This window comes from Echeneis naucrates, chromosome 4, assembly GCF_900963305.1.
Source record: "Echeneis naucrates chromosome 4, fEcheNa1.1, whole genome shotgun sequence".
Lineage (NCBI taxonomy): Eukaryota > Metazoa > Chordata > Actinopteri > Carangiformes > Echeneidae > Echeneis > Echeneis naucrates.
Window position 1 is genome coordinate 2,886,359 of NC_042514.1, and position 16,357 is coordinate 2,902,715.

A 16,357-nucleotide genomic window follows, 5' to 3' on the forward strand; every position below is an offset into this window, starting at 1 on the left:
GAGTGTTCGGTTCCCAGTCTGTTTCTGTAGTAAAAAAAAATACGTTGGGGGACGCTTGTTTTCCTCCGTCGTGAATTTCCTCCAAACCGCGTCGCATAAACCTTCAGAAACTCTCAAGGGATGCTGTTACATAACTTTAAAGGCTAAAGAACTCTTACTTAAACCAATTTTACCAGACTTTTAAGAACTCAACGTGACTCAAACTTTCTTATAATGCATTTTCTGGAAAGAAATACAGTTTTATATTTCAGTCAACAACACAGTTTTCTATTGCCAACAGGTAGTTTATGAAGATAACTCTTCAGGAGACAGGCTTGAGACAAAACGCCACTCCACTATCCTTGAAATAGTGACTTCGCTGTGCAGAGAAAGCATCATAAATCCTCCACCCTTGTCTTGCTGTATGTTGATAGATGGATAACTGATCGCATTTCACAAGAGTCGATGTAGGTTTTCAGAGATAATCTCCCCATTTTGTTTAATTTGGCTATCATTCAGCAGTTAGCGACAAACAAGAGTTTTTGTTTGTTATCAAGGTGCGCCACCAAAGAGGCATTTAGAGCGGCTGAGCTCTGTGGATGATGTATGTGTTTATGTCATGCCACACTGTGCCTGAGGAATGACTTGGAACCAGAGCGAATGAGCCGCTGTGGTTTATTCAAAGACCCCAAAGGAAAAAAAACAAAACACCACCACATTGCTGGAGGTAATTGCAGCTTTTTTTCGGGGGTGGGGTGGGGGGGCTGTTTGGTCACAGAATATTCACATTACAAAATCAAACGGCTCTAAAAAATATACAGTCACCTTCTTTTCATCAGTGTAAGGTAGCTGTACTGATCAAACATGTAAAAGAAATAAAGCTCAGAGTTCATCTAAAATGCATAGATGAGTTCCAGCTGGAAAATAAATCTCTGAGATCAAATGGATCATCTTTATATGCTGAGGCAATTAGGCAAGTGAGGAGCTTTTCCCCATGTGCCAAAGGATTCAGAGTGTGTATTTTTTGTCAGAAGTGAGCATTCATCATATCGCAGCGTGGTTTCCTGATCAGCTTAAAGTGTCCCTTAGGTGATTCTTCTTTAAAGACATTAATCATGAATGCTTATTACACATGACCTGCTGATACCAGACTTCCCCATTTATCTTGGAGAGGAAGACTCCCCTTGCGTGTGGTCAAATACTTAAACCTGGACCCTTTGAACCCCCATCCACCCCCCCACTGCTTGTTCCTCCTCCCCAAAATGAGCCGATAAAATTGTGCCACAGATTATTGGACTGCCGAATAGTACTGTTGAGTCGCTGTTGTGGTAAAATGGAAAACACAAACACTTTATTCAACATGTTAATGATTCAGGAAATAGCTTTATTTGAGTTTCTTAGAAATAAGCAGGATTTAACCACGTAAAGAGAACATTTTCTTTTTCTAAGTGATTACAGATCCATGCAGGTTATGTTGAATGAAATACAACGCCGCCAACCTTTCATGCAAGTTACTGTGTTTCTGTAACTACCACGTTCTGCTTCCATTTGGATTGCACCGAAAACACTATTGCTGCTGCCTGAGATGAAAAAAAATAACATAATTCCTTTGCTGATTCTTCTGAGAAATATCAATAGCTGACTACGGGTGTTTACAATAGTAAATGTCAACACTTTCTTACTGTCGAGTAAATATTTTGCAGAGTGGTTCATGTTTAAAATATATACACAGGACGAGTTCAGCTTTCGTGGGGAGTTGCTATGTTACCTGTGGGGATATACTATATGTTGAAGAATGAGACTTGGCTGAATACTTTTATCTGTCCAGTTTATACTGTGCAGTACAATGGCAGTGCAAAGTATGTGAACTTTTTTGGAATTCGGTTTTGTGGATCGATTAGTCCTAAAATGGGATCTGCTCTTTATCTAAGTCACAAACGCTGACAAAGTAGTGTACTTCCATTAAAATTACACAAACACTCAAAATCTTTTGTATCTTTATTGAATGCAGCCATTAAAAATTCACAGTGCAGTGAAGAAAGTCAATCTGTGGATTTACCAACCAGTCGATTCCTTCTTTGGCACCAATAACCTCGAACAATTGATCCAATCTGACTTGCACGATGTTGAGAAGAAAATTTTGGACCAATGAAGCTGCTTCAGCCTCGACATATTCTTATGGTGTCTGGTGTGATTGGCTCTTTGGGTATTTCTACAGGATCTCTCCTGGGTCTCATATCTGGACTCTCACTCCAGCAGGTGGATTTCCTTTAGTTTAAGAATAAAAGCACTGCAAGTTCTTCACAATTAATTAACACAATATTTCATCAGTCAGTAAAACATTTTTCCAGGACTTTGTGCTGTTACTCTGACGTCCTTTTGTTAACATTGATGAGCATCAATCATGTCATCTTAGGAGGACAGTTTGGAACCAGGAACCAGTCCAGTTTTGATGGAGGAAGAATAAAATTTCAGTCAGAGAAAAACTGATTTTTATAGTAAGTCTTACAAGAGTTGAGATTCACATAGCAAACTTGAAATGTTTTAAACGGACAGTAGTTGTGATTGGCACGTTCATTCATAATTCATTCATTGAACCCCTGGTTGGTTAACTCCTGACTCCAACAAGCTTTTGCAGCCATCCATCCATTACCTGTTGTGGTTAACTGTGCTGGAGCCAATCCCAGCTAACAAAGGGCTGGTACATCCTGGGCAGCTCGCCAGTCTCTCACTGGGCCGACATATAGAGACAAACAACCAGTTGCACTAACACCTGAGGGAACATTAGTCACCAGTTAACCTCACCTGCAGGTCTTTGGTCCGTGCCAGAAGTCCGGGGGCTTGGACTTGGAGCTGATTGGAGCTGATACCATCTCTGTTAATGAGTCTATGTGCACGGTAGCCTTGAGGGTGCTACCCTGCCAATCACACCTCAGAGGAAGCTGAGGCTCGCCACAATAAAAAGCATCCCAGAACCTTCTTCTTGTGATCATCTTTTAGACAAAGGGAAGTAATTCCAAACAGCCATTTACTTTTTTTTTGTCACTCATTCTAACTTTAGTAACGAGAATCTTCACAAATTAAGTGAATCATGTATCAAGATCAGACTTTAATCTAAGCACAACATTCAGAATTAAATGAGACAACACAAAAGAAACATGAAAAAAAAAAAGAAAATAGAAACACCGACATCTTTGTTTTGTTGCAGTTCTATATTTTTTTTTATTGACATTGCAAATGCCACAGAAATTGTCAGTCAACAATAGTGCCCATAGCTGACACTACCTTTGTGATATTCAGGCTTTTATTTTTGCTGAAGAATGAAAACTGTCAAGAGACGTGTTCTTTAGCCCTTGTCCTGATTGAAAGAGGACAGAGGAACAGAAACTCATCACAATGTAATACAGTCCAATGACAACAGGAAGTGTGGCTTGAAGAAATGTCATTGAGGTAAACCAATGTCTGACACAACAAACACCCTACTGTTTACTGCAGGGCCATTTTATTTGATTACATTATATCGAAAGATGTTCCTTTTACTTTCCTCACCTCTGTGCTTCTATTATCTGATGTGATTAATGGGATATTAAAAGTAATTTTATTGTTTTCCTTATGGCTTCTGAAATGACAGTGGCAAGAATACACCTCTGAAGAAGCCAGTCGCTCTTCGTTTAGCCGTTAAAATTATCATTGTCTCCCAGTTTTAGGGCATAGAGCTATGGGAAAAGAGAGTGTCTTTTTCGGAGGCTTGTACACAGCAAGGGTGAAACAAAGGTTATGTGAGCTCTTCAATAATTTACAGGGGAACCCCTCCCTCGCCGTAATTAGATAGATTACCTGTTAGCCATGCTTCTGTGTGCAGAAATGTTTTTAAACCGCTCTGTCCTCCAGGCAAATGGAAAGGAAAGTCAAAAAGAATTACACGCTGTCTGGGCAACAGCGAATGTGCTGTTAATGGTCACAGCCAAAGCAAAAAAAAAAAAAAAAAAAACAGTAACATGTCAAGTACTGATGAATTTTTTACTTTAAGTACAAAAGATTTGGTTAAAAATTTAAGGGCCGTGTGGCCAACAGTAGCAGTCAGATGTCAGGACAGTTCAATCACCTTTTCAATAAATGTAATTGTGTTGTTATGTCTAGATGAACTTCACAAATAGTGTGTTTTGGTGAAAGTGGCAGCAACATTGCCAGCTTCCTCTGATAAGAGAAACATAACGTTCCTAAAGAATGCAGATCTGTTGAGTAAAGACATGGCCCCTTTATCTCAGTCACACTATAAACTGTATGTGATGGCATTTTAGCACAGATGAAATTTCTCTATTTGAGTTTTCATTTTTTCTTACTGTTGTGCGTTTGTTACCCACTGTGACGTCAGCTGTTAGTTCGTGAGATGCTGTTGTGAAGCCACCAGTTTCTAATTTGGTTGTCCCCCCCCCACCATATTTGGAGAAGAGGGTGGGGAATCTGCCTTGCGACCAGTCCTGCCCTTGTGATCAGTACTCTAATGAAACCTGTGTAGTTCAGGCTCAGCCGCTTTTGATCAAATGCCATTCGATGTGAATCAGCTCCACAGAAAAAGAAAGGACGTGTGTTCTCCCCGTCGGGGAATCGAGCCCTGGTCTTCCATGAGACAGGCAGAGAGTCTGTCTCTACTAGTGAGGAGTCTGGAGGAGATGCATCACGTCGTGTCTGACATGCCTCTGATACGTACCTGAAAATTAATGATTCATCAAGACCATTAAGAACATTTCCAATCTGATTACAATGTTGCCCCGTCCTGACACGTAAATTTGTGCCATAACTGTGAGTCTGATAATGAATTGAATTTCTTTTGGCAGTGGGGAATGATTTTGTTATGAGGTTACTTATGTAAAAATAGTCCATAAATGCCATTTGGTCTGCAGCATTGTGTGAGGTGTAAAATGTGTTTTCCTCATATACTGCTGGAGTAATGAATCGCTTCCCAGTTTTCTAATATAATCACTAATGCTATATTTAAACCAAGTACAGTCTGTATGATGTTTCCCATGTGGACAGCAAGACCATCTGTGTTGTCATCTATTTTTTCTTTTTATACTGATGACACTGAAGCTTCAGTGGCACAATATTTCTAAACTTGGTTCATGCTGGCTGCAGTTGGCTGGCCCGAGTTTTGTCTATTTTCATCTCACAGATTGTGGTTGTCAAAGGGGAGCTCATTCGTGTTACCACACGTTGAATCAGATGTTGCCCTGTCTGTTTTCCAGATTGGGAGACCTGGTAGCCAAATTAATTTGTGTCCATCTTGTTCGACTCTGTAAAACGTGGTATGGCAGCATTTTTCACATAGTGGCACAGCAGTGAGAGCATCATCCTGCGGCAGATGCGGTTGATGGATGTTTCGGTACAGTCAGGCCCTGGAAGGGTAACACGAATATTATGAAATGCAGAGAAATCCCGCAGGAAAACTGGCTGCTGTTAGAATATTTGCAGATAAGAGGAATGGCTGAACAACACCAGTGCAGACCTGTTTTCCATCACTAATGAAGTTGCTCTTTCTTACAGGATTAGGCATTTCACACAGAGCGCCATCACTTATAATGGTGAATTTTTGTCATTGGTCTTTTAGCATCTTAAACTTTTACAACATATAATATGATGGGCTGAACACTTTCAGAGGAACTTGCATGCGGCTCTGTGTAGATGTGTGCCTCATAATACAAATTTGAGGTTTAATCTGTAATGCTGCTGGCTTGCATCAGCAGGGGCAAATTAACTCATGCCAATTAGACTTAGTATAGATAAAGCTGGATATTTAAATCACCAAACAGTTATTTCTGTTATATTCGTCATGCACTGGCACCAGACCGCCGGCCTTGGGTGCCCTGATTGAATTTTATGGAGGTCAATTCTAAATGGCAGGAAGGGTTTTAAGAATGAAAGTATGAGTGAAATCCTGATGTAATATTCCATCTTGCAGACACCAGATGAAGCCTGATGAAAAACGAGTGCATCACTGTACAGTACGCTGTGGTGCTCGAAAGGCAACTGCACACCCCCACACTGAACCCATCGGCATGCAAAGCGATGGACAAGAAGCTCGAGAGTCTTGCGGGACTCCCCCACAAAAGGGTCGAGGACATGCAAGTGTTTTTCCCACATTGTAACGAAGCCATTCCTTTTTCTCGGAGCATGGAGAAAAGGGGAGTTGCGTAAAGAGATGTTACATCCAAAGAAAGGCATTGAGATATATGCAACATCACCGCCGGGCTATAGGGAGGCTCTTTGTTTTTAATCAAAGCTTCCCGTCATATCGTCCACAAGCTACTCTGCCTGTTCACTTGCAGTGGTCTGTGCAAAGAGTCGGAAAAGTGCCGGCACCCTGAAAGCTCCCCCACTCCCCCTTCTGCGATCCTCTGCATCATGTTTGATTGACCCAATTAGGCCCTGTCCACGGGGTGATGCTTGCTGCTTATTAGTGTTTCACAGCGGCTTAATCATCGGCTGCAGTACGTGAACGAGGTGCAGAGCAACCTAGTTGACATCAGCCTCGTTTTAAGTGCAAATGAAACCGAAGGATTATAAACCGTGGTAACTTGAACAGCTGTTTTGAGGACCTATCAAAACCACTATTAGTGCAATTTTGTTTGTTTGTGGGTGTGCACGTGTGTGTGTGAGAGCCACTGGTTTTGAGAAATATTTTGGAAACCCTGTTCAATGCAGGAAGGCTATCGCCATTGACACTCATTATATTAATTCTGATGCAAGCAAGAAAGCTAATCGCTTTCTCCCCAGTGACATTTTTTGCACATAATTTAAAATTTGCAGCATTTGTGACAGTCTTTCAAGACATAATAAAGAAATATCTCATGAGTTGAGCTGTAGCGAAGCGGGCTGTGAAAGAAGCGAGCAGCAGATCATTGTGCTACAGATGGAGGTGAACTCCCTGTGTGACGGATGGAGGGGAAAAGGTAATTTGTGAAGACACCTAGCTGCCAAGATGATGAAGAGTTCTCCTTTGTTGATTCTTTTTTTTTTATGTATTTATTTATTTTTTTCCAAAGGCGTCTCCCAGTCAGGAGTCTTAAGAGAGCAGAGCCTACAGTGACACCTTGACTGGCAATCAGGGACAGGTAGTCCATTCTCAAAGCTTTGTGTGGGTTGAAAATAAAGAATATCATTATGTTTTGATAGAGATTCTGTCATTTGAGGAGGTAATACCTCTTCTCCGTGTGACAGTGGTGCCTTTGGGCTTCCTGTTTGACAGTATTTGTAAATAGATTAAAAATTCCTTAAGGAATGCGGCAGGCACTGACTAACCTAGACTATTGTTTTTTATTTGTGTAAGAAAATGTTTCTGCTGTTTGAAATGTGAAAAGAAATTTATGTCTGGAGGTTTTAAAATACTCAGAGATTTCAGATTTGCTTGCCTGTCCAACGGTATACATGGTGAGTTACATCAGTGATGCATCTTAAATCTTTTTCACGATTTGAACTTTTTCTTTCATTTTTGCTGGTATCCGCATGCTGGTTATGGTGTCTTAGAATTATTAATGCACCAAAACTGATATTTCTGTTGTGAGCAGCTCACAGCAGAGCCCTCCCCAGTGATGCAGCAGTCTATAAATCGGATATAATCTCACATTCATCAGTGTGTGATCAGATAGGAATGATAGAGAGATGAAGGTGTGTTGGTAGCAGGTTTGATGTGCAATAAACAGTTTTATAATTATATGACGTGTGATGAAGTAGGTGTGAGCTAATTATTCAGGTCAATGAAAGGTCTCTCTAATCTGAGTATTGTATTCAGAGGCAGATACTTGTACATCTACTCAAGCTCCTGTATGTTGCACATGTTGGGTTCAAAGCTGAGCTGTCTTCCATTTGATTCACAGTCTGATGAGGTGGCTATAACTTGAATTTCAACATTTCAGTGGCACTGATGCTGAATATGGTGATACGTACTTAAATATTTCACACATGCAGAGATGGAGACAGGTGTTATTTTAATAAAGACCATACGCCTGAACACATCTCATAAGTGAGATGTGGTCAGGAATTCATTAGGACCCCCATCTGTCATTGAGAGGTGGAGGTTGGCTTGGAGCAGCTCGCAGAGCTAGACTCAGTAAAATCAATAATGGCACTCTGTGCATGTATAATGTGCTTTCAGAAATGGGGATGGTGCAACATCCTCATTTGTTCCCAATCAAATTTAATTTGAAATTGAAAAGGCTTAATGACACACCTCTTTTGAGAAAACTGTGCTTGAGAAGACCTTAAACAACTCTTTATGACCAGGCTGCATCGCTCCCATTATGACTCTGCCTTTCCTTTATTCCTAAAAGAGCCAGTGAAGCATCCCGTCCTGTTCAGCAGTGAATGGCGGGTAAAAGTAAACAAATTTAAGGTTTCTACCAGGACTACTCAACCAGCTTGGTTTTTGAACCTGAACAAAAAAAAATAATAATAAAATAAACAGACACAAAAACAGAAAAAGAACTAAAACAGTTTTTTTTCTTTTAAGCCAGCTGCTTTGTGTTGTGAATAGAGCTTTCAGCACTCCTTCAGGATTAAATAAAGTGGAGTGATGGTCAGGCCTGGTCAGGAATTTCTTATCAGGACAGTATCCACTCTTTGATAGCCTCCCATTCAAATGCAAGAGCTGTTTGATGCTGTTTGATACTTCTATAAACACACACTGATCTTGACATGCAGGAAATGCAGTGGTAGTTGCGTGTTTGAGTACATTACAGTACTAACAAGCTGCGCTGCATTAGATCTAAATATATTTCTTGCCGATGGCAAGTGGGAGAGTTAACCAAAAGTTTAGCATCTCACAAACACTACCCAAGAATGTGTCTGCCTGTTATTTATGGGTTTTTTTATGTGCTTCCATTGCTGTAGGTTTCTAGTAACATAAAACATAAAAATTCATCAATCTAAGAGTTGAATATTAGCTGTTTCACTTGCTTTTTTATTATTATTATTATTTTTTTTTTTTTGGGAAGCTGCTAACAATTATACTAACAGCGTAGTCCTTATGTTTGTTGCAGATAATTAAAAGCTAAGCTGTTTCACCAGCATAGAAACGGAAGGAAGCACAAAATCTATTCTTATATTTTCATTTTAATCATTTGCACTATTCTACAGTTGCTCATTGTTAACTTTAATAAATTTCACCATGTGTTAAGGGGGGGGGGGGGGGGGGGGGGGACGTGCATGTGCTCTATTTGGTACCCATAATGCTGCCTGTCAGAGGAGTGACGCCCTCTCACAGTTGTCACAAGTGCTCTGTCTCGTGTCTCCCCTCGGACTGCATTAGTGTCAGCCAGCGCTCTGCTCTCTCATTGTGTGTAATCATTGCTTTGTCTCTGGTGCCCTGACACACACCTCACTGCATGCAACTTCCGCAGTTTCACTGGCACCCTCCCCACCCCCCACCACCAAATCTCTTGCCGTCCCCTGCGCCACTGAGCTGCACTCGCCTCACACCTAAAGGGATTGCTGTCACATTGAAAAGGCCAGGCTTGCTATGCCTGACAACTTGCATATTTGTACTCTGCCATGCAAATGTTTCCCCACTGACATTGTTTTGTCATTTAATGGTGACCCCCACTAGTGCGCCATTAAGAAGCAGGCATTCCATAGCCTCACAGAAACAAGGCATTTCTGCAAACTCGTCTCCATAGGACATTTTCAATACTTGTCCTTCTTGTTATCTGCATGCTATTGTATGCTGCAAAAACCCATTTTCTGCTTTATTCGTCCCCTGCTGCATGATGCTGCTGGGAACCTGTGGGGGGTTGGGGGGGCAAGAGTCCTACACCACTTTCTCAGTTAGAACTTTGTGCATTTGTCTGTGGTCTTATTTCTGCATTAAGATGACACCTGGGAATAATCACAGGGGTTTTGACATAAATGGAAGCCAAAGGAACAGATTAAATACTATAATCATAGCAAGCATAACAACTATTACAACTTTTTTTTGCACACCTTCCCCTGAATCAAGCCGGAATGGAGTCTGTTTTTTGATATAAGCAAAACCTGACTCAAAAAAACAAAACCCCAGCACCTTGACAACATTTTAATAATCCATATTTTTGTAAAGGTATTATTCACATGGCCCAAAAAACATCAGCAAAAACTTGTACTGCATTTGAATGTATTTCCACAGATTGTGAAAAGTAATAAATCATGCACTCCACTTTCCAGTGCAACTTATGAGCCATATGGCACCATATTCTTTTACTGCCACATAAGGGATCGGTCTGTCTCCATGGCGCACAGAGTTTACCCTGTTACCTGTCACCACCTCAGCGGTGAGACACCTCATGTCAGCGATCACTTTTCACGAGTCACATAGTTATGAATAAATTCTAGTGGTAACACTTTGAGCCTTGGTGGTGTGTAGGCAAAGCTGTCATGAAACATTTTTGAGATTCTTTTTTGGAAAAAATCATCGACAGTCTTATTTTTTATTTTATTTTATAAATTTTTTTTTTAGGTTTTTCTAGGTAGTTAAGAACCACAATATTATGGCATCATGAAGTGTGATCAATCAAAACACTTTTTAACATTTCACAAGGTTGTTTTGTCCTCAAATTTAAAAATGCTTCGTAAACCTCTTGGTGTGCGCAGATATGAAGCTGGGCGTACCGTGCGTGCGTGTTAGCCAGGTTTTCTGACATCCTATGAAACATTCACTAAAGGTCAAAAAGATTAATTGAGTATTTTTTACTTTTTCCCTGCGAGCGTTCTACATCAGCCTTGTCTCCAGTTTATGCAAAAGTTGTGGATGTGTCGGGGGGGTGAGGGGGGGGCTTAAAAAAAAAAAAAAGTACTGTCTGTTGAAACCTTGCTGCTTTCAAGGACATGCCATACATAACACCATAAATACCCGTGGGATATGTTCCCCCCCTCAATGGTACATCTTTTACAGTATATACAATGAAGTGCATCCTGTTTCCTTCCCTTTTTAATTAATTGTGAAGATGATGGTACCTGCATACTTATATGGATACAGTTTCTAAATAGGTAGAAGGAGCAGAGGAGCCATATGGTGTTGTCTGACATGAAGAAATTAGGCCACCAATGCTGTCTGTTCATTGTCATCAACCTGGCCACCTGCTTTGCTTCTGTAGCAGGTAAAGCTAGTGCAGGCACCCCCACCCCAACTCCACCTCTCCCTTCACACTGCTGCCTCTCCAGTCCAACTTGTTATATCTTTATGAGACAAGGTATAACAGAAAACCGAACTATTCAGGGACGAGTCAAATTTTAATACAAATTAGCTGCGAAGGCCAGTGGAAGTTGTTTGGCTTCCATCCAGCAAATTCAGACGTCTCATCTTATATTAAAAGTAAACAGATATGTTTATTTGTGGCTCAAGCGTGATGATACAGATGGTTAGATCGGCCCCTGCCCATATCCTCTTAGGTTGTGTCCTTGACGTAGGGATTCTGGTTGGTAGTGCCAAAGACCACACACTGAGTTTTTTTTTTTTTTTTTGTTGTTGTTGTTGTTTTTCTCTCTCTGTGTGTCTCAGTGACCATAGCAGGTGTGAAGAGGACACATTTTTCTTTGTGCTTTCCTCTGAGACGGACTTGTTTTATCAGACTCCTCCAAGGCGCTCTCGTTCCCAGACCACCTTTCTGCTATTTGCTTGCTATGTGATCAGGAACCTGAATTAACTGAGCCGTGGTATGCCGTTGAGGGAACACATGGCGGGGAGCAAAGCTCAGACTATCAGTCAGCAGACAGTTACTTAGGTCGCATTACAAGCTGCCGGGTTCACTCAGAGGAGACACATTTAAAGCATACCTCGCTGCCGAGAGAAAAACCTCTGGGGACAGACTACACACTCTTCCTTGGGCACTTAATTTTTTTTTTTTGGTCTGAATTAATTTTTCATCATTGTGTGCCGGACTCGGCGAGGCTCCGCGCTTTCACTGATCTACAGTGGCGCAAACTGTCCTATCCATTTGGCAACAACTCACAGGATACACCCAGCTGCTATGTTTGTGGCTCTGCTACGATGACACACACAGTAATTTAGATCGTCCTCTGTCGTATCAGCTTGGTCTGTGTCCTTGACTTTTGGAGACTGGGAAAAAGTGCCAAAGCCCACACAGCACCGAGCAGCTTTCATTTTAAAACTCCTTCCAACTAATTCTTCGCTTTTTCCTGCCAGTAGTGAATTCCAATGCGTTTTACTGGTTAGAACGTTGGCTTATTAAAAAAAACAAAAAACAAACAACAATATAAAATGGAATTATTTACCAAATTCCTGGAAATTATCAATACTGCTTATGATAATATTAGTCTGTTGAATTATGTGCAGTGATTTTGATGCCTGACTAAACATCAGCATCCAGTTTTTTTTTTGTTTTTTTTTTTCTATTTCAACCCCTCTGAAGACAACCAAGTTTAATGCAGTGCACAGTGTCCCAAAAACAGTGTAATATATTATGACTATGTTCTGCCACAGAGTCCTTTAACCCAGACAGAAGATGGGTATTGTCTCAGCCACTGGGTAGGGAGCTAAAAGGTCTCCTCAGCTGACTTGGCCCCATCAACTGTCAACAAGTCTTCTAGGCCTTTGCTTGAACCTTGAATGTGCTGGATTTGAGCCTTGTTCTGGTTTTGCAGGGGAGGTTTTTACTCACTGCAGCCCCAGTGAGCCTAAGGAAGGATTAAAGATTGATGAGAGCTCTCAGAATCAGTTTATTGCTCTAGAGATCCCCGCATGTGTTATGAGTGGGAAAATTGTGTTGCGGTTTTGCCTCATAGAAGTTCATGAGGCTGGCACCGCACGGTACTGAAGTGTTTGACAATCAAGGTTAGATTGTTTTTTTTGTTGTTTGTTGTTGTTCCTTTTTTTTTCCCCCCCTTTTGCACAGCAGATCGCCTTTGGATTGCCAGAACACTGTGAGTGCAACAGTGAGTATATTCAGATATGTGAAATGTGAGGAAATAGTGTGCGACCAGAAAGAAGCGTGTTCATATTTCCGCAGACTTGTGCATTTTTACCTGACTTCAAAGTTGATAAAGGCTGCACTCACTCAGTATTGCAGATAATACCTGCTCTTTCTTGAATAAATTCTCACTTTTGCGTCTTTGGGGCGCTGCATCAGTCTGAGACGTACATGAACAGTATCAGTTCAGCTTCAGTGGAGAAATACATTTTTAATAAAACTGAATTTGGATTTGCTTATGTTTAGAATCAATGCATACAGAAGTTGGTGAGCCTATAGCAGGGGGAAGACTAGTTCAGCATAGTTAAAAAAAAAAAAACAAACAGACTGAATTCCTCTTTTTTTTTTTTTCCTTATTGTACTTATTTATTTGATTTCTGGTGATTCCAGTAATATATAAAAGAAAATACTGCCAAAATGTTTCCAAAACACTTTACACCTTATTTTTGTTCATTTTCAAATTAGAATTTCTCTCCTCTTCCTCTGCAATGGGTTAATGGCACCAACGGGTTCGTTGGTGTCACCAGCTGATTATCATGATGCTCCCAGTGTCCACATCGGCCTTCTCAAATGAACATTTGTGCCACATCAGGTGGAACGTTGTGTGTCTATTGGAGGCCATTGAAGTACAGACCGAGGACTTGGCTTCTCATTTCAGTTTGGTAATAATGCAGAGTAAATGGTCACATTAAAAAGTAAAGATTTTTTTCTTTTCTTTGCAAGTAATTCTTCCAGTAAATTAATTTGAATTTAGTTTAATTTAGTTTTTAAATTTCAAGGCCTCTTAATTAACACTTCACCAACAGTTAAAATTATTTAATAGATTGAGCACAAATGTTAAACTTGGAACAGATAGTTTGTCAAAAAAGGAAATAAAAAAATCTCAACCCTTGTCTGTTTACTATCTTTTCCACTTTCTCATAATACTAATCAACAGATGATCAGTGCTTATTTACCAACACTTGATCTACTGATGTAAAATGATTAAAATGTGAGTCTCACTTTGATGTCCGTTGTCTGATTGCTTCTTCAGGTCCTTTTTTCAACCTTTCACACAATAAATATTAACACAAGCTATTGTCTGTCATGAACTTAAATATATCTGCAGAAACTCATATCTGTCGAGCCTTAATTGATGCTTCTGAAGCAGACCTGGAGCAGTGATAGAATCTCGTTGGGGACAAATAGCAGACGGTATTACAACACATTAATTTTTTTTGGTGCCGAGTTTAATTTGTCATCCATGTGCTATAGACTCAGCATGGCTCCGTGGTTTCGCTGATGAACAGTGGAGCAAACTGTCATCTCCATTTGGCAACTACTCGTGAGCTACACCCAGCTGCATCTTCCAGCTCCTGGTGTACGAGGGAGGGGGGTAGGTTGGGGCTGGGTGGATTGGGGGAGGGCTGCTAACAACACAGGGCTTTATTACCTGGGAAATTAATGATCTAAGAGACTAAGATGTAATGGCTGAACCATCTGCAAGAAATCATCCTAGAAAGGACCTATCCCCTTTCCTATCTGTATCTGTCTATTCAGCCATAATACACCAGGAGCATAAATCAGCCAGCTAATTCATCCTGGGGAGGTGACAACACCACAGTTAGCAAACACAACCTTTTCATTGTTTGCCTGCAATTAAAGTTAAGTAGGAATTATGTTTTCACGCCGTAAATGTCTTCCCCTGTAATTTATAAATGGGATTACTGACTGAAATTAGAAATATATGTCCCACAAACACCTTTATAATTTATGTTTTCTTCATTTTTTTCCCTTCTTCCTTCCTTTCTGTCATTAAACTTTCTGACCTTTTTGTCAGAAAAATTTTGCGGTGCACTGTAGCATACAGCCGCTGGGAGAAGACCGGAGCTCAATAAAGTTGTAGCTGCTGTCATTACTGGTGCAGGCCTGGTTTCTATGGAATGGTGGAGCTGGGTGACAGGCGATTGGCTGACGAAGGGTCACAAGGAGCCAATAGAGTCACTAGGATTGATGTGTGCAGCCCCCACGCACACCAATAGTGAGTGAAGAGGCACCCCCTGTTGCAGGATTGTAGAATTTGTCCTCCTGGCTCCATTTTCAGCCCTGCTGTGGCTTGCCACTCTAGTTTTTAGAGATTATAACCTACAGTGAGGGACCATAATGCCATGAGGCCTCAATGGTATTCTATTTTAATGGCAGATTTACTCCCCAAACCCCGAGGATCCTGTAGCTGGATTTGGTTGCGCTGCTACTGTATGCTCATGCTCTGTACTGACAAGGAATTGCAAGTTCAGAGCTGGAAGGAAGGGCTTTAAGAAAATCAGGCATTTTCACCATGGCTGGAAAAAACATAAGGCGGGGGGAAAAAAGCTTTCAATTTGCAGTGAAATTTGATAGGATTATGCAGATGATCACACTGGAAATGAAGCCAAACACCAAACTTTCTCTAACTCTCCCAAGTCCGTACTTTATTTTCAGAAAATCTAAATCCTAATAATTAAGTATTTCGAAGGCCATTTTGCTGAAGATGAAATAATGTGTTATTAATTTGATTGATTACATTATTGCCTATTAACTATTAAAACATGCTAATAGGTCATTTACAAGTTTTTGAGGAGAGGAAATTTGAATAAGAGCTGCCTTCGGTGGTCACTGGCTTTTAACTTTTATTAGATTAAAAATAGTTTGAATCAGATTTTCACATGATAAAAACATCCCCTGGCTCCTGCGCAGTTGGCAAAAATCCTTTCCACCACTCACAAATCTCCCCACACCTCCTCATATTTCTGTCTTTCTTTTGGTTTTATTTTAATTTTAATTTTTTGAAAAATGAGCCCATGGTGAAGCTGCTGTCTGTATGTCTCGAGAACGCATCTTCGCCGAGTTGTGCTCGTACTAATAGAGCTGTTTGCCAGACTGCCATTCAGCCTTATGCACTGTACACGTCGCCTCAGCTGACAGGGTGTAGAACCAGGAGGTTCCTCGTATGAAAAGCTCTGACCTTTCTTTTGTGGTGTAATCAAATGGGGCTGCCTTGGTTCTTGGCTCTGAATAATTAATTCCTCCCCTCAGTAGGAGTGTTTGCTAAACAGTGGGGTCCTCGGCAGTTCACTTTTTCTGCACCACTGCCACTAAACCCTAGGGGAGAGACCAGTGTACGCTTTAGTCAGACTTAAGATGTGCTTTTCAGTGGAGAGAGACGGTCAGGAGATTTTTTTTTTTTTAATCTCTGCAGAGTAAAGACAACTGAATACAAAAGACAATGGTGGGCAAACTTCATTATTCTCTGCTTCACTTTCCAACAACTGGATAATTTGCAAACAAAATAAATTCAAGATGGGACAAATTACTCGAAGATTAAACTCCATGTCACAGAAGTGTATGCGTGGGTGTGTTGATACGGTGTGTAACAACACTGACACACCCATGAGAAAAGGTTA